Raw genomic sequence first — 19,969 nt, 5'->3', positions numbered from 1 at the left:
GAAAGTGTGGCCTCAGCCTCAGTGTTAGTTCTTTAGAGAGACCTTCCCCAGATGACCAGCATAAGTTCGGCCAAGTAGTGGATTCTCTCATCGCATCTGTGACACCCAGAAGGGAAAGGAAGTGAGACGCCAGGGAGGAAGGCAGGGGAGGTGAAGCCTACCAGTCAGAAGCTGTTAAACTTTTAATTAAGTGTGACCTTTCAAAAGTTTCGGATTTACGCCTGTGTCTCCTTTGCTGTCCTGTACATAGGATTGTTGGTACCATCTTTCTAGATTCCATATATAGTGTGTTAATATATGGTATTTGTCTTTCTCTTTCTGACTTACTTCACTCTGTGTAATAGGCTCTAGGTTCCTCCACCTCTTTAGAACTGACTCAAATGTGTTCCTTTTAATAGCTGAGTAAAATTCTATTGTATATTACTACAACTTCCTTATCCATTCGTCTGCCGATGGACATCTAGGTTGCTTCCACGTCCTAGCTATTGTAAATAGTGCTGCAGTGAACCTCGGGGTACAAGTGTCTTGTTCAGTTTCTGGTTTCCTTGGAGTACATGTCCAGTAGTGGGATTGCTGGGTTGTGACTCAGTGGGAGAGAGAGGCTTGGTTTGAGAGAATAGCACTGAAACATACACATTACCATATATAAAATAGATAACCAGTGTGCATCTGATGCATGAAGTAGGGCCCCCAAAGCCAGTGCTCCATGACAACCTGGAAGGATAGGGTGAGGAGGGAGGTGGGGGGCGGCTTTCAGGATGGAGTGGACACATGTATATCTATGGCCAGTTCATGTTGATGTATAGCAAATACCATCACAGTATTGTAAAGTAATTATCCTCCAATTAAAATAAATGAGTTAATTAAAAAAATCCACAATGGAAATTGAAATAAAAATTCAACGCAGAAAAAAGTTTTGGATTGCACAGAGGAGCCTGTGAAGTCTGTGAAGAGTATGAATTGATTTGAGCAAACAGAAAGTTGCAACAAGCTTTGTTTGCGTTAACAGAGTTTTGAGTCCACCCTAGAAAACCTCTTGATGTAGTTGTTTTGTGTTGATTTGCCACACTATGACACCACGGGATAAATGCACAGCAGTGAGTCACAGTCACTCTGGGTTTTCCAATATTTCATTGATCCATGGTTGTGTATTGTAGACAATCTGGCTAGGGCACCTTTTCTTTAATGTAATTGGATTCCAGCTTTGGTGCAAGTCAATTGTTCAGTGTTTTGTTGCAAATACTTTAGACATTACATCGCTGACCAATTGATTTGTGGTTCCTGGGGCCTTCTGCAGATTCTGTAAGAAGCCCCAAAATAACATTATTGTAGATCTCCAGCACGTTAGAAAGGACATGCGATGAGTGTTCAACCAATGAATGAAGCCATAGTTTGTGACTGAGAGACCAATGAAAACACAGTAATTAAAAGTAAACACCGTTACTTACCTCTGAAAACATTTCTATAGTGTCATACTTGTATACTTTACTTGTAAAATATTTTATTGCTTCTATTGCCAAGTGTTTCAGGATTTTATGGTGCCAAAATGTTTATTAATTTAACTAGACAATTTGTTGGAGTTTTTCAACAAACTAAAAGTGTTGGCGGAGCTGTCACGTTAAAGTACAATCCCACGCAACCTTTCAGCATTACGGCTGCTCCTTGTTTGTTTAATAAGAGAGCTCACGAATGCCTGATTGCAGAGGAAAGTGGGTGCAGGTGTAGTGCCGTTTAGGGGTGATGGAGGCACATTTGGCGTCTTTTGCATGATCTGTAGGTAAAGCCAAGCAGAAGTTATAATCAGCCCTCTGTCAAATCTACATAGTTTAAAACGGCACAGAGCTTTTTTGGACATTGAGGGAGGAAGTTTAGTAGAAATCTAAGGGAGGAGAGAGGGACCAACATGTGTTGATTGCCCTTCCATGCTGCTGCTGCTGGCTGCTAAGCCGCTTCAGTCGTGTCCAACTCTTTGTGACCCCATGGACTATAGCCCTCCAGGTTTCTCTATCCATGGGATTCTCCAGGCAAGAACACTGGAGTGGATTGCCATTTCCTCCCCCAGGGGATCTTCCCCACCCAGGGATCAAACTCAATGTCTCCTGGGGCTTCTGGATTGCAGGTGGATTCTTCACTGCTGAGGGGAAGCCCTGCTTTCTATGGGGTACTCGCCTTCTATGGGGTACTCATTTACTCCTCACACCCACCCTTTAAGAGGGGGTTCATTTGTTCCATTTAACTCAAGTGAAAAATTGAGCTTCACACGCATGCTTTTTTTTTTTTTTTGACTCCTGGTTACACATTAAAATCAAAGGAGTGGCATTAAAAAACGACATTGTACACTTGTTGGGATGGCTATAATTAGAAAATGGAAAATAACAAGTGTTGGTGAGGATGTGGCGAAGTTGGAACCCTCATGCACGGCTGGTGGGAATGTAAAGTGGTGCAGCTGCTGTGGGAAATAGTGTGCTGGTTCCTCAAAAATTTAAATGAAGTAATCATATGAGCCAGTGATCACATTTACAGTAGTAGTAGTGTTAGTCGCTCAGTCGTGTCTGACTCTTTGCAACCCAAAGACTGTAGCCCACTAGGATCCCCTGTCCATGGAATTCTCCAGGCAAGAATACTGGAGTGGGTTGCCATTCCCTTCTCCAGGGGATCCTCCTGACCCAGGGACTGAACCCGGGTCTCCTGCATTGCAGGCAGATTCTTTACCATCGGAGCCACCAGGCAAGCCCAATCACATCCATAGATTGGTATATATCCAGAATAACCGAAAGCAGGACTCAGAGACTTGAGTATCCATGTTCATTATTTGCAATATCCAAAGGTGGAAATAACCCCAAAGTCCATTTATGGATAAATGAATAACGAAAGTGGTATATACATATAATGGAATCGTATTCAGACGTAAAAACAAATGAAATTCTGATACTTGCTACAACATGGATATGGAAACATGCTAAGTGAAGTAAGCCGGACACAAAAGACAAATATTGTATGATTCCACTTACATGAGGTGTCTAGAATAGGTAAATTCATAGAGACAGTAAGTATAATGAGGGTTACCAGGGGCTGGGGAAACGTGGGGATGGTAAGTTATTGTTTAATAGGATAGGGTTTCTATTTGGGACGATGGAAAAATTCTGAAGATGGATGGTGGTGATGGTTGCAAAGCATTTGAATGCACTTAATGCCACTGAATTGTTCACTTACAAGTGGTTAAAATGGTAATTTTTATGCTATTTATGGGCTTCCTCAGTGGCTCAGCAGTAAAGAATGTGCCTGCAAGGCAGGAGATGTGAATACGATCCTAGGGTGTGGAAGATCCTCTGGAGGAGGTTAGGGCAACTCACTGCAGTATTCTTGCCTGGAGAATCCCATGGACAGAGGAGCCTGGCAGGCTACAGTTCATAGGGTCGCAAAGAGTTGGACACAGCTGAGCAACTGAACAACAATAATCTCCAAGATTATTGGTTATTGACCCATATGACTCCCTAGAGATGAGCTGCTGCTGCTAAGTTGCTTCAGTCGTGTCCGACTCTGTGCACTCCCATAGACGGCAGCCCACCAGGCTCCCCTATCCCTGGGATTTTCCAGGCAAGAACACTGGAGTGGGTTGTCATTTCCTTCTCCAATGCATGAAAGTGAAAAGTGAAAGTGAAGTCGCTCAGTCGTGTCCGATTTCTAGAGACCCCATGGACTGCAGCCTACCAGGCTCCTTGGTCCATGGGATTTGCCAGGCAAGAGTAGTGGAATGGGGTGCCATTGCCTTCTCCGCCTAGAGATGAGAGGACCCCTAAAATCTCACCAATCATCAGGTATTTGTCAGTCAAAAATATCTCTGTGTTTGCTAAAGCTGGGAATGGGGAAAGAGTAAAGAACAGAGCCTGAAGCTACTCCAAAGGCCCCTAACTTCAGGGGCCAGAAGTGGTGAGGGAAATCAATTCTTCACATCCTTTCTTGGCCTCTACAACTTTGTTTCTCCCTGTTGCCCACTGCGGCTTCCCCTGGGGTCCAGGTCCTCAGCCATCCTCAGTCCTAATCATCTCCCTCCACCCCTTTGAGTGAAGGAGCATGGTTTAAATGAGGCTGCTGAGCTGCATTAAATTGCACCAATTCAGGAATCTTGAGGAGTTCCATACTGGCTTCTAATGCCAGAGAAAGAATGTGGATGCTCTTCTCTTTTACGGAAACGTCACTGTGTGCTATCTTGATCATGTTTTTCCTTGCACTAGACATGATGTCTATCCAAGCCGTCTTGAATTTGGGTCTTATTTCTGGATATACATTTCACTTTCCTCTAGTGAAAAGTACAGAGCTAGACTAAACAGTCGGCAGACTTCCTTTTTCTCCTGGTGCCTGCTGAGTCTAGTATTGTTCTTTGGCTTGGCCAAGCCTTCCTTCTTTTCTTTTCATCTGCTTTCCCCTTCTGATGGAGCCAATGTATGTTAAAACTTATTTATTTATTTATTTTACCCAATAGATCTTTTATGAGGAGAAGGGGGCGACAGAGGATGAGATGGTTGGATGGTGTCACTGACTCAATGGACATGAGTTTGAGCAAACTCCGAGAGATAGTGAAGGACAGGGAAGCCTGGTGTGCTGCAGTCCATGGGGGTCTCAAAGAGTCGGACATGACTGAGCAACTGAACAACAACAGCCCAATAGCTCTTTTTATGAAGCTGGTCTTTGATGATGTTTCTGTTAAGGATAATGAAAAATAGGCAAGACTGAATATAGTTCAATATATCTTCCATTTATTTAATAGAAACATTCTGATAAGAAAGAAAGAGTGCTTCTTTTTAACTCATCCTTTACTGCAGCCATGAAATTAAAAGACGCTTACTCCTTGGAAGGAAAGTTATGACCAACCTAGATAGCATATTGAAAAGCAGAAGACATTACTTTCCCAGCAAAGGTCCATCTAGTCAAGGCTATGGTTTTTCTGGTGGTCATGTATGGATGTGAGAGTTGGACTGTGAAGAAGGCTGAGCACTAAAGAATTGATGCTTTTGAACTGTGGTGTTGGAGAAGACTCTTGAGAGTCCCTTGGACTGCAAGGAGATCCAACCAGTCCATCCTGAAGGAGATCAGTCCTGGGATTTCTTTGGAAGGAATGATGCTAAAGCTGAAACTCCAGTACTTTGGCCACCTCATGCAAAGAGCTGACTCATTGGAAAAGACTGTGATGCTGGGAGGGATTGGGGGCAAGAGGAGAAGGGGATGGCAGAGGATGAGATGGCTGGATGGCATCACTGATTCAATGGACATGAGTCTGGGTGAACTCCGGGAGTTGGTGATGGATAGGGAGGCATGGCGTGCTGCGATTCATGGGGTTGCAAAGAGTTGGACATGACTGAGCGACTGAACTGAACTGAATACAAGGTAGAGCAGGTAAAGAGAAATTAGATTCCAGAATCCCAAATCTATTAAACTCGGGTATCTTCTGACTGATTTTTATTGAGGGCTTTCTTATATGTTTTGCCACCAGCTGACTGTTAACCCACTTGCTCCAAATGGAATATAGTGTGGAACTGGCAAATGGAGATCACAGTGCCTGCTGGGGCTGATAATGAAATATTCAGAAATTTTTGTGAGTTGGTTATTAGACTCCTGGGAGCGTGAAGTCAACCATGATGGGAGTATCTACACCATGCACGCATGCGTGTTTAGTCACTTTCAGTCGTGTCTGACTCTTTGTGACCCCATGGACTGTAGCCCACCAGGCACCTCTGTCCATGGAAATCAGCAAATGCTACAAACCCAGACTCTCCCCACCCCCACCCTACCATTATTTACCAGGACACCACTTTTATTCTCCTCGTAAACACTCAGAATTCCTATGAATATTCCTAGCTCTTCCTACACTCCCTGTCTCACTCAGAATAAGCCAAAGCGTCTACAGTGGCCAGCAAAGCCCTAAACGAGCGGATGCACCCCACTCTCTAACCTGCCTCATCCTGTTTGCCCCACTCCCGGGGCTGTTCTGCTTCTCCATCTGGAGAGGCCCTTTTCTCATCAGGGCAATCTTGCTGCAGTTTGCCTTTTTTCCTGGAACACCTTTTCCTCAGATACCTGCCTACCTGGTTCCTCACCTCCTGCAAACCTTTGCTCAATGTCACCTTCTCAGGGCTCTTGTTGTTCAGTCGCTCAGTCATGTTCAACTCTTGGTGGTACATGGACTGCAGGATGCCAGGCTTCTCTTTTCACCTTTTCAGTGAGATCATCTGTATTAGTTTTTTTATTACTGCTGTGGTCAATTGGTACAAATTCAGCGACTTAACACACATTCTCTCCCAATAAGAGTCTGTTTCCTTACTTTTCCCAGCTTTTAGAAGAGGCTCACGTTCTGTGTCTCATGACTCCCTCCCAGGCAGCAGTTTATTACTCCAGCCTCTGTCCTTACACCTTCTGCCTCTGTCTCTACCACCTGCCTCTTTCCCACATAAGGACCCTTGTGATCACATTGAGCCCACGTGGATAACACACGCTAATCTCCCCATCCGATGGTCCTTCGCTTAATCGCATCTGCATAGCCCTTTGGCCCTGTGAGGATGTGGATATGTTTGGGCATCATTATTCTGCTACTGTGTCTTCCTTGTCCATCGTACTTGACTTTGTACCTGCTCTCTCCCAGAATTCCTAATCTCTTTTTCTTGCTTAAGTTTTCCGTTGTGCACATTATCATCTGCTAGAACATTATATATCTTGCATACTTATTTTGCTGATGGTCCACCTTCACCCACTAGAATGTAATCTGAATGAGGGTAAATATTTTTGTTTTATGTCATTGTTACATTTTCACTGCTTATAACAGTGCCAAACTCATAGTGAATATTTTATATACACACATAGATATTGTTTGTTTAAATGAAACAGGTGTAAGACTTTGGGAAAAGAAACTGATGTGACCTGGCGGGGGGTGGTGGGGGACTTCCTCCAGTGATGAAAAAAGTCTATGTGGTTGACCTCCCAGAGGAAGTTGAGTAGCTCCAGAGATCTCCCAAGTCAGAACTGCTGTGTCTCCATTGAAATACTTGCCCAAGTTCTGGTTTCTCATCTTTTCTCTCATGTTTGTATTTGCTCTTTGTCTGGAATATTCTCAAATATTTCGTGTTAGTTTCAGACTCTAGATTATAAACACCTGAAGGAAAAAAAAAAACATTTTCCTCCTTGTTTGTCCTGTAATTTTTCTACTCTGTTTGCATAGTGTTAGATATTGGGTATGTGGATGCCTCATATTTCCTTTTCTGATTTTTTTACCTTTTGTTTCATATAAATCAGTTTAAAGGGAGAAGAAGACCAATGTCTTAATTATTTGTGGGGTTTTGGAGGGCAGATTTTGGGGGAGCTGTGAGGCATTTGCTCTTAGAAAACAACTTCTTTGTGTGGGAAGTATAGCTTCCTAGCTTGAGCACAATGATAAGAAAGTTGGAATTTGAAATCTAGCATATACCTTCAGAAATGGTTTTTCCATATGAGATTTCTGTGGTTGATGTGTGTGAGAAACAATAAGTATAGATGTCAATAACTAAATCCATCAAAGCCACAAACTTCAAGCAGTACTATAAACATTTCTGTTAACTCTGGATAAAGGGAGGGTGACGGTGTAAGAGCTAAGTTTTACTTCAAACATTTCAATTTGTCAGTGTGAAGGGTAGAAGGAGTTGCTTTTCAATGATCTATATTTTAAGATGTTGAGATATTTTTCTTGATAGTAGTCTTAATCTGTTTTGTTGTTGTTGTTTTTTAGTCGCTAAACTGTGTCCAACCCTTTTGCAACCCCGTGGACTGTCATCCCATAGGCTCCTCTGTCTATGGCATTTCCCAGGCAAGAATACTGGAATGGGTTGCCATTTCCTTCTCCAGGGGATCTTCCAGACCCAGGGATCGAACCTGCATCTTCTGCATTATAGGCAGATTTTTCACCACTGAGCCACCAGGGAAGCCTATAGTTGAGGCTATAGGCTACTAGAACAAAACTACCATAAATTGGGTGGCTTATAAACAACACATATTTATTTCTCACATTTCTGGGGGCTGGGAAGTCCGTAATAATGGTGCCGGCAGATTCAGTGTCTGGTGAAGTCCTGCTTCCTCATAGATGGACACTGTAACCTCACGGGGTGAAAGGGCTGAGAGTTCTGTCTGGGGCCTCTTTTATAAGGACACTCACTCTGTTCATGAGGGCTCCACCTTCATGACTTAGTCATCTGGGAAAGGCCCCACCTCAAAGTTCCATCACATTAGGAATTTTTTAAAAAAATTTATTTACTTGGCTGTGTTGGGTCTTAGTTACAGTATTTGGGATCTTTGTTGTGTCATGTGGGATTTTTCTGATGTGATGCATGGACTCTCTAGTTGTGGCACACAGGCTTAGATGCTCCAAGGCATGAGGGATCTTAGTTCCCTGACCCGGGATGGAACCTGAATTCCCTGCACTGTAAGACGGATTCTTTACCACTGAGCCACCAGGGAAATCTGAGGAATTATGTTTTGAACACATACATTTTGGTGGAGGGGACACAAACATTGAGACCATAAGAGTACTTATGGAGAAAATAAAATTCTTACTAGAATTTTCAGCTCCAAGTTGAGAATAGATGTTTTGATACTTGTCCTGCTGCGGTCTGAGACTTGGCACCATGGATCTTCCTATGGTCTACTAACAGTTTAGCCAACACACATAAGGATCAGCACAAAATCCTCACTGAGCATTTCTGGTAGTTACATTTTACTTATTCCAGAACAAGGGCTTCTCTGGTGGCTCAGATAGTAAAGAATCTGCCTGCAATGCAGGAGACCCGGGTTTCATCCCTGGATTGGGAAGATCCCTTGGAGGAGGGAATGGCAGCCCACTGCAGTATTCTTGTCTGGAGAATCCCGTGGACAGAGGAACCTGGGAGGCTACAGTCCATGGGGTCACAAAGAGTCAGACACGACGGAGCAAATAGCACTTTGACTTTCATTCCAGAGCAAAGTTAATATATGATGAAAAGCGGAGTATTTCCATTGCCTTCTCAGGTATTATGACAAGAACCTTCCTTCTAGAAAAGCATTGGTGAGTTGTGAGGATGCTGCGTGCTACGACATCCTTTGCCTTCAAGGTGTTGTGAACAACTTGAATCAATTGGTACCTTATTAAACACAAGCAAACAGTAAAATGAAAGCCATTTATCTGAAACAGCAGGTTGGAAACTTCATTTGTACCTTGACGTTGTGTCACTAACGCTGCCAGAACTTTGCTCCACCAGAGCAGGGCATGAATTTTTCATTGCCCAATAAGCAGAGTCTTTAGAATTGCACGGTAGTTTCTCTCTAATAGTGCTAATATGTTGAGCATTGTTGACATTCTGCTTATGGTTGCCAAGGATAACATAAAAAGACTTGCTTTGAATGATACTATAAAAATATTAAAAGAAATAACTTTGATATAGGAACTAAAGTTGAATTATGTGCTCACTATAAAGTCACTTAAGATGGGAGGGGGGAGGGGGACCTTTCAAATTGATTTTAGATAGTAGATACAGACATCTTTATTGGATTTATCTGGAGAAAAGGAAGAAAAACCCCCAAATTGTCTGTTGGGTTGACTTGTATGCGGCTCAGCCTTATTGGCCTGCACTCCCACCTACCTCAGCCCTTCCTCTTTAGATTCTTTTTCCTTGCTCTGACTTCACGTTTAGAGAAGAAACTCAAGTGAGTCACAGGTACTAACTGGGCACATTTATCAACTTATTCCCAGGATGCTACCGTTGCTCATAAAGCATTTTGAAGATTTTTCTGTTGGCTTGGTCTTCAGAGCTGGTGATAAGATGTGCAATGAAGTCAGTCTTACTGATTTAAGCTGCCTTTTAGGGTCACATACAGTGGAACTAACGTGGATTTTGAAGTCTCATAACTATTCAGAATCCAGGCTCTGTTCTCAGTAGACATGTGAAGTCTTAGGCAAATTACTTAAGCTCTTTGAACCTCATTTTCTGGTCGTAGCAACACATACCTTATAGGGTTGGTATGTGGATGAAATGTGGTCATGTGTGTAAATCCACTACAGTGCCTTCTTTCCCTGCTTCTATTTTCCTTGCCCCTGTTTTTCCATCCAGGCTTACTCTGAGTTTGACTTCTGAGAGGTTAGATACACAATCAAGCTTGGTGCTTGCTAGAGAGTGAGGAGCTAGACTTGGATGTTAGGACATTGGGGAATGGTATCTGTGATGCTGGAGGGCCCTGCAAGTCCTACAAGGAAAGTGAGGCAGGTCAGGAGAGTGGGAAGTGATGCTCTGAAGGCTCCCTGGGCAGTCCCTGGCATCTCTGGTCAAGGCATTATTAGTGCTGAGTTATTTGAAGCCTGAGGTTGTGGCATATATTAGAAAGCCCGAGGTCATGTCTGACTCTTTGCGACCTCATGGACTGTAGCCTGCCAGCCTCCTCTGTCCGTGGACTTCTCCAGACCAGAATACTGGAGTGAGTAGCGGTTCCCTTCTCCAGGGTATCTTCCCAATCCAGGGATTGAACCCAGGTTTCCTGCATTGCAGGAGGATTCTTTACCATCTGAGCCACCAGGGAAGCCCTTTCATTTGAAGCCTGAGGCCATGGCAGATGTTAGAGATGGATGGTAGTTATTGCCTTGTCAAGAGTCTAGAGGCTTTAAGTCCAGCTTTCTCTTCTGTCCTAGTCAAATTCATGGGCAATTAAATCTCCTCCTACATTTCTGATCAGGCCTCTGTTTCTCCATTATTTCTCACCTGCAAGGGCATCTTCTTAAGGTAAACAGAAAAGCCTTAGTGCACCTGGGGTGGGTAGGGACTCTCTGTTCTTTCTTCTTCATTGTCAAAGCCATAGGTTTCCAAGGTAAGGACAGAGCCTAGTGATAGCAGTATGGCAGTCATATCCCTCATTTTTGAATAAATAAACCCGTATACAATTTCATCTCTCATTTACTTCACTTATTCACTTGTTCGTTCATTCAACAGATTTATTTATGAAGCAGTTCCCCGGGAAAGAAAGGGCCTTTCCTTAGCATCAAGGGGGAAGGAAGAGAGGCTGTTCAGATATTTAAGACTGATTTTGTATGACTTTTGACAGTTTTTAAATTAAAATAAGATTTAACTTGGAAGGGCAAGAGCTGCTATCCCTGGAAGTATTAAAATATCTAAAAAATTGACACCGAAAGAACTTGCAAAATGTTTTTAAAAATGATTACCCATGTTGCAATGACCGTGTGGCATTCCAAGGTTTCACAGCATTCAACCAACATTAATTAGTATCCTCTGTGTGCTTGGTGCAGGACAACTGTATTGGGAGTCACAAAACGGACCGTGAAGTCCTTGACCATAGGCACTCAGTTACCGTCTAAAGGTAGAAAACCTCAGAGAACGTACTTCATGCTCTGGGTGAGAGGATGCAGTCAGCAAGTACATCTGGTGAGAGAAACAGAGACGCTTTCATGGAGATCGCACTATTTGAGTTAGTCCTGAATATCGAGTAGGATTGTATACAACAGATACGAGGGGTATTTTGTTAGTTACATGTCCTACTTCGGTCCCTGTTTGGAATTTCTATTTCACTGGCTCTTTAGAGATACAAAACTCACATTTTGTATCTTAAGAAGAGAGGATCGATTCTTTGTGTGCAGTACTTTTCACAGAATTTCTTTGTGTTGCCAAGCTTACCCATAGAGCTGAAGCCTGTCAGAGCTTTAGTTCAAATGTATGATTGAACTAAATTACAACCCTTCACCTCTGCCCCTGGAGCCTTCTGCTACCCAAGGCTCCCAGTGGGGATAGTCCGCCTTCTGTGATTTATTTACAGACCGAATGATAAACAATCGCAATTCCTAGGCTTAAACCAATAGCAGGGGTCAGAAATTACTTAAATTTTGTGATTTGCACTTATAAATGTCGTCTTCCAAAAACTGTTATTTTTCTAACATGCTTGAATATACTGAGCCATAGGAATTTTCTTAAATGCAGGGAGGTAATGAAAGTGCTTTATAAACTGTTAAGTTCTAATATTGTTATTATTAGAGATACTTGTTGTTAAAATATTGGCTGATTTTAGAAAGTAAAGAGATCTCTTAATTGTGAAATTATTCTAAAGCATGCAGAAGCATTTTGGAATAATCTTTCCCTTTAGAACACTGTGTCTGGTTTTCAAATTCCCTTGATTTATACTTTTAGCATTGTGTAGATTAGCAATGGAGTGTATTATTGTCCTTGAGATGTAGTAATATTTTTGTATAAATCTTTAATCTATCAAGGAGAAGGCTAGGTAAATAGGATCACAATTGTCCCATCATTTTGAAGAACGATTTAAGACCATAGGAAATACTGACTTACCTTTTCCAGAGAGGCAACTAATTTTTTTGTATTTTTACTTATAGCCAAATTTATCCTGCCTACCTTTGATTGATTGAAACAGTATGTTATCATAAACCTTAACAGAAAAATTATTCTTCTTCTGTTTTAACCAGAAGAGAAATGTGAAATGTTTTGCTTTCTTGGACCTGCTTTCTGTGTCTCAACATCATAAAACATTCTTGACACTTCTATAATCTTTAACTTCAATTTTTTTTTTCTTGGCTTAAACAATCAAAATGAATTACTTGAATTTTCTCCTCCTTCTCCTGTACAAAATGGAACCTAATTTATCCTTCTATTCCCAACCCCTGGGACCATTCCTTTTACTTCTGTAGTCTCTATTATTTCCACCTTGTTCAGGTTGGAAAGTTGTAAGTCTTCTTACACCCCACCCCCTCCTGTATTCTCCCTTCTAGTTTCTGTTTATTCTGCCTTCTAGAAATCTCTTACATCCACTTTATTTCCATTTCCACGGCTGCTCCGTGTTTAGACTCTTTTCGTTTATTGTAAGAGATTCCTCCTGTCCCTCCCCAATTTATATTCTTTCTAAAAATGTGATGTGAGGTGATGGTGTTGTCAGTTCCTCACAAAGAAACTTTGCACGGGTCCCCGACATGAACACCAGCTGTTTAATATGTTTAGATAGTCTTCCGAGCTCTGGCTCTCAGTTATTTTCTGAGCCTCTCATTCTGCAAAGTAATCAAGTAGATCCCCCACCCCTGCACCCGTCTTCTGTTGCAGACCTCCGCCCCTCTCCCTCTCCCTCTCGGCTACCTTCCTCTTGCTTAAACTTCGATGGGTTAGCTGGTGACTGACTGTTTCATTGAACTTTGCACACCCCACCTCTTGTGTGTTCTGGTATTTGTCCACTCCTGGGTTTTGTCTTTCTACCTGGCTTTGTTTGCCACTTGTACTGTCTCTGGCTTATCTGCCTGATTCTGTTCCTTGCAAGTTTCATATCTACTTGTTCTCTCAATTATTTTTTAGCTTCCTTAGACCAAGCTCCTTGTCTTGTATCTATAAACTGCTGTTGGCTTGAGAGTGGCAGTGTATTATTTTTTTTTGTGAAGAGGAGAAATAATTTTTTAATTGAAAAAATAGTTGATTTACAATGTATTGATTTCTGATGTACAGCAAAATGCCTCAGTGATATATATATATATATATATATATATATAATACATAAATATATGTGTATAAGTTATACATATATATTATATATGCATATATATATATGTTGTTTAGTTGCCAAGTCATGTCCAACCCTTTGTGACCCCATGGACTATAGCCTGCCAGGCTCCTCTGTCCATGGGGTTTCCCAGGCAGGAATCCTGGGTGGTTGCCATTTCCTTCTCCATGGAAGTGTATTTTTAATCAAATTATTTTGTTGCTATAGGTTCATGATAATGGTGCAGTAGATAAAATGGATCTTTGAGTGTATTATGACTTTACCTTGTGATGCATAAATATATATTTGTGTTATTACTGATATTTTCTAATGGGAGGGTCAAGGAGGGCAGGGTTTTATTTATTTTAATTTTATTTTTTTTAACACCAAAAACATTTTGTATTGTGGTGTAGCCAATTAACAACATTGTGATAGTTTTAGGTAAAACGTGAAGGGACTCAGCCATACATATACATGAAAGGAAGGCGGGGTTTTGGCCACTGATCTGAGTTTAGACTTTAACTTTTCTTTCCTGTTTGTGATCCCTGCTAGAATTCTGAATTTTCAGTGCCACTTGGTGACCTGATAAACAGGAATTTTGTGTTACTATGAACTGAGCAGCATTTCAGCATTTGACTGTTGTATCGTCGTTTCTGTAAGTTCAAAATGTAAAAGAAATCTTTACCTTTTAACCCAAGAGTATCTCAGGTTTCAGTCCTTAGCCTCTTTCTATCTAGACTCATCCCCAAAGAAGTCCAGTGGTATTAAATGTCACCTACACGCTGAAGACACACAAATGTGTATCTCTGGTTTCAACTGCATCCTGAGCTCCAGGCTCATATCTCTAATTGCATGCTAATTCTTGCCTCTTGGAAGAGTCATAGACAAGTCAAACATTACATATGCACAGGAGGATTCCTGCTCCCTCGCTGACATCCTTGGGCCCCTACACCTGCTCTGCCTTTGATCTTCCCCATCTTAGCAAGGGGCCACTCCATGCTACCCATTGCTGGGCAAAAAAGCTCACCTTGACTCCTCTTTACTTCGTACACCCCAACCAGCAAACACGAACTATATTCGAACCTCACTTTTCTCACCACATCTATTGAGTTCACTCTACTTCCCTCCGTACATCATTTTCCTGGGTTATTAAACAGCCTCTTAACTCATTTCTCATATATTCACTCTTGTCCCTTGCATTTTATTCTTCACTCATCTGCTAGAGTAAGCCTTTTGAAACATGAGACAGATAATATTTTCTTTTTTTTTAATTTTATTTTTAATACCCAAAGCATTTTTTTTTATTGAGGTTTAGCTGATTAACAATGCTGTGACACTTTCAGTCCCTTTCAAGTGAAGGGACTCAGCCACACACATATACACACATCCATTCTTCCCAAACCCCCCTCCCATCCAGGCTGGCACATAACATTGAGCAGAGTTCCACGCGCTATACAATAGGTCTTTGTTGATTATCCATTTAAAATATAGCAGTGTGTACATGACCTTCCCAAAGTCCTTAACTATTCCTTCCCCCCAGCAACCATGAGTTCTGTTTTGTAAGTCTGTGAGTCTCTTTGTGTTTCGAAAGTAAGTTCATTTGTATCATTTCTTTTTAGATTTCACAATAAGGGATGTCATGTGATAGTTCTCTTTCTCTGAGACAGATAATATTTTTTTTTTTTGACAGATAATATTTTCATATGCTTAAAAACTTGCAATCATTTTTCAGATCAAAGTAAAAGTCACTAACTTGCTACAGTGAACAAGGCTTTGGATCATCTTGTTCCCTGACTCTTCCCTGATCTCAAGTCCAATCAAGTCCCCCTCTTCCATGATAATCCTCCAAGATGCCAGGCAAACGTGCTTCTCCTGCCTCAGGGCCTTTGCCAGAAAACTCTTCCACCAAGTGTCACCCAGGGCTCTGGGACTTCCCTGGTGGGCCAGGGGCTAAGACTCTGTTCCCATTGCATGGGGCCTGGATTCAATCCCTGGTCATGGAACTAGATCCCATATGCTGCAACTTAGAGTTGTGGCTCCTGCATACTGCACTGAAGATTGAAGATCTGCATGCCAAATAAATTAAAAAATTCCTTTCCCATAAAAGAGCCAAATATCACCATAGCTCACTTTCTCTCCCTTTATCCAAGCCTCTGCTTAATATTGCCCTGTCATCAGAGGAGTCTTTTCTGACTCCTTCATTTAAAATGGTGTCCTCACCATTCTCTAGTCCCTTTGTTGTTCAGTTGCTGAGTCATGTCTGACCCTTTGTGACCCCACGGACTGTAGCACGCCAGGCTTCCCTTTCCTACACTGTCTCCGGAGTTGCTCAAATCATGTCCATTGAATTGGTGATGCCTTCCAACTATCTCATCCTCTGCTGCCCTCTTCTCCTTTTGCCTTCAGTCTTTCCCAGCTTCAGAGTCTTTTCTAATGAGTCGGCTGCAGTCCCTAATTTTACTTTATTCTTTTCCATAGCACCTCTTACAACCTGACATGTTTCATATACACTTTAAAAAATGTCTTTCCTGGTAGCTCCCCCCTTCTCTAATGTGATCCTCACGAGATCAGGGACTTAATTTTGTTTTTTGCTGTATCACCAGTTTTAAAAATAGTACTTGGTATATGGTAGGCATGCAGGTACATATCGCACACATGAATGAGTGTATTCAAGAGGTACAGTGGAACTATCTTAAAGATTGTCTCAAATTGGCTAGGTGCTGAATATTTATTTGTAGAAAAGACAAACAAGCAAACGATAAAGAGCTCAAATCTTTTCTGAATATTTTTTCTCAATCTTTGGGCTAGTTTAGTACTCCCAAGTCTCGCAGCTTCTTTACTTCTAATGACTCACTGTGCCTCTGTTCCATTTAGTTGATTGTTTTCTACCTTGTATTGGTGAATTAATTTTACATAGATATCCACTCTTTTTAAGAAGACTATAAATTGCTTGAGGGTGGACACTGGGTTATTTGCATTAGGTAAAAAATGAGATTTTAATACACAGATTGAACCTGTTTCGTTAGAATTCATTTTAGTTATATTGTCAAATACATACAAATGATTAAAGATTAAGGCATATTGTACATTGTATGACTTTGGGTCCAAAGGTTAGGGTAAAATGGAATTCAAAGAAAAAACTCTGGAAAATAGCACCTGTACCCCTACTCTGACTGTTCTTTGTTCTGTACAGTAAATTCTATATATGACAGAATAACCCCCTAGCTTCTTGGAAGGTGATTGTAATAATATCAATACCAGCATTGATATCAACACTTGAATAGGTCCCAACTGACAAATATTTGGGCAAGAGTGTTGAATATTCCACTGTAAAAGTGTGAATGGAGGTTTAAACATTTTCCTCACATTTTCAACACACATTAGGTAACACAGGTGTTTAGTACAAGAAGGATGGGGAAAACGTGCCCTCAATTATTTATGGAAAAACAAAGAATATGTAATTTTCTTTTGTTCCATAAAATATCCCCCAATCATGTAATGCAAGACTTTTGATTTGGCCCGTGGTGGCGTTTTCTTGATGTCTGTTGAAAGACCATCACCACATCCAAGTAAGACATTATAATTTTTTCCTCTCAATTTTGTTTTACTTCCTTAATTTCATGTTTTCTGTAGCTTTATATAGATAGTTGTATCTTCTGAAGTCATTATTTAGGTAAACCATACAGATCCGACCTTTCCAATCTTTTCACATAAATAATTCACTAAGGTGTTTAATTCTTATTTTCTTTAAATATTTTTTTTTTTTTTGATGTGGACCATTTTTAAAGTCTTTCTTGCCTTTGTTCCAATATTGTTTCAGTTTTATATTTTGGTTTTTTGGCCACAAGGTGTGTGGGATCTTAGGTCCCTATTAGGGATCGAACCCATATGCCTGTGTTGGAAGGTAAAGCCCCAACTACTGGACCACCAAGGAAATCCCTGATTCGTATTATTTTCTATCTCCTAAATTTTCTTTAATATTCTGTATTTTTCTTACCCAAAGTCCCAGGAGCCAAGCATAACATTGACACTGGTCCTCTGGGTCCTTTTCGAGACTCCCATATCACTTCTCAGATGCCTGTGTTGGTACCACCCACATCTCAGTCACTGGTTTTTTTTCAGCTGTCATCACTCATAGTAAATCCTGTTTTAGTTTCTTATAACAGTTCTATGTCTCTTCTATTATTATACTTTTACAAGGACCTTCCTTCCATTACAGAAAGGTGTTTTATAACATTCCCTACAGAGATATTACCTTACTAGGCTGGATCTTATTTTTATTGCCTGCCTCCATTTCTAATCTGACTGTATTACTTGGTTTCATTTCTCAGCTCTGAATGTTAACAACACTGCACAGATGGATGTTGTGATTTGCTTGCAGAGGTTATTAAGATGCTATTTGCTTCTCCTCCCCAAAGTCATTAATAAAGATGGGGAAAGTCAGGTCAAAAAAAAAAATCCCTGTGTTACAGCATTAGAAACTCTCCCCCACCCCCAAACGAATTTAATATGCCATTACTTAACCCTCCCTTTTGTTTTCTTTCAGTCAGTTGATTCCCTTTTGCTGTGCTCATGGCAAAAGAAATGTAGCCCAATTTTGTGAGCTGAATTAGATGAGTCCCTAAACTTTTGTCATTGTTAGAGTCGGGATTTAGGACATTTTCTTTTATGAATTAGTATTAACAGCATCAAAAGAGCTTAATGAGATTCACCTGGCATGATTTGTAAGGTGATTATTTTTCAGAATTTACTGAAAAAGAGAAGTCCTTTGATTTGTTATGCTTTCAAGGAGTAGAAAACAGCAGCTGGGAAAGGATATTGAAAAGGGTCAAAGTGTGTTAAGGCACGGCTGAGTTTCTTTCCAACAGATTGGTGGGAGTAATTTTGTGTTCAACTTATACTGGTGTCAGCAGTCTGAACCAGACAACACACAGAAAGGGCAAACAAAAAATGACTTATGGTCATTCATTTAACAACTGATTACCTACCCCAGCCGCTGGGATGGCAGTGATGAATGAGGGACATATCGGAGGACATGGCAACCCACTCCAGTATTCTTGCCTGGAGAATCCCCATGGATAGGGGATCCTGGTGGGCTGCAGTACCTATAGTCAAGGAGTCAGACATGACCGAAGCAACTTAGCGTGCAGCATGCATTCCTTACTTTGGGCTTCCCAGGTGGCTCAGTGGTAAAGAATCTGCCTGCAATGCAGGAGATGCAGGCTGGGTTCCTGGATTGGAAAGATCCCCTGGAGAAGGAAATGGCAACCCACTCCACTATTCTCGCCTGGGAAATCTCATGGACAGAGGAGCTTGTCGGGTTACAGTCCGTGGGGTTGCAGAGTCGGATGTGAGTGAGTGACTAAACAACAATTCATTACTTTGTAGACTTGTTATACTGGGGTTAGCGGACAGGTGGAAAGACCATTTTAGGACAGTGCTCTTATCCAGGAAGTTCAAGGTGCTATAGGAATTAACTGGGGGAGGACCTACCCTTTTTAAAAGAATTGAAAATGGAAACATCTCAATTTTGAAGCTGTTAGCAGTTCCAATGGACTGGAATGGCATAAAAAAGTTGGATGAATCAACATAGAATACTTATTTACAAAATTTTTTATTTATTTATTTTTGGCTGCACTGGGTCTTTGCTACTGAGAAAAGAGGACTTTACTCCAGCTGCCGTGTGCAGGCGTTCAAGTGCGGTGGTTTCTCTTGTCACGGAGCACAGGTCTAGGGAGTTCAGGCTTCGGTAGTTGTGACGCATGAGGTTGGTTGCCCTGCAGCATGTGGGATCTTCCTGGACCAGAGATCGAACCCGTGTCCTCTGCATTGGCAGGTGGATTCTTAACCACTGGACCACCAGGGGAGCCCTAGAATACTTATTTATTTGGGTGAGTTAGCATAGACTAATAATTTAATTGTATTAAATTAGCATAAAAATAATTTGTAAGGCCAACGGAGAAAGAGATATGGGAAATTTTTAGCAAAGGTGTTGAAAACACATATGCTATACTATACAGTTCTCCTAAAAATGTAATAAGAATATGCATCAGTGCCATGCAATATGAAGAATACTATTGAATGTTATTCACTGATTACTCTTCACAGCACAACTCTTAAGTACTCAGTAGATGTTCATTTAGTTGGTGAATAGAATTAAGGAGATGCAGAGGGGATAAAGAAAGTGAAAGTGAAAGTCACTCAGTCATGTCTGACTCTTTGTGACCCCATGGACTGTATAGGGGTCACAGAATTCAGTCATGGACTGAATTCTCCAGGCCAGAATACTGGAGTGGGTAGCCGTTCCCCTCTCCAGGGCATCTTCCCATTCCAGGGATTGAACCCAGGTCTCCCAGAGGGGGTAGAATTAGTGGAAACTTCAATTAGGAATGACTACATCAGAGGACAAACTTCACCTGGATGATTTTTAATGACTGAGAGG

The sequence above is a fragment of the Bos indicus x Bos taurus genome, chromosome 27 (genome assembly GCF_003369695.1).
Source record: "Bos indicus x Bos taurus breed Angus x Brahman F1 hybrid chromosome 27, Bos_hybrid_MaternalHap_v2.0, whole genome shotgun sequence".
Lineage (NCBI taxonomy): Eukaryota > Metazoa > Chordata > Mammalia > Artiodactyla > Bovidae > Bos > Bos indicus x Bos taurus.
This window is presented reverse-complemented; position numbering follows the sequence as displayed.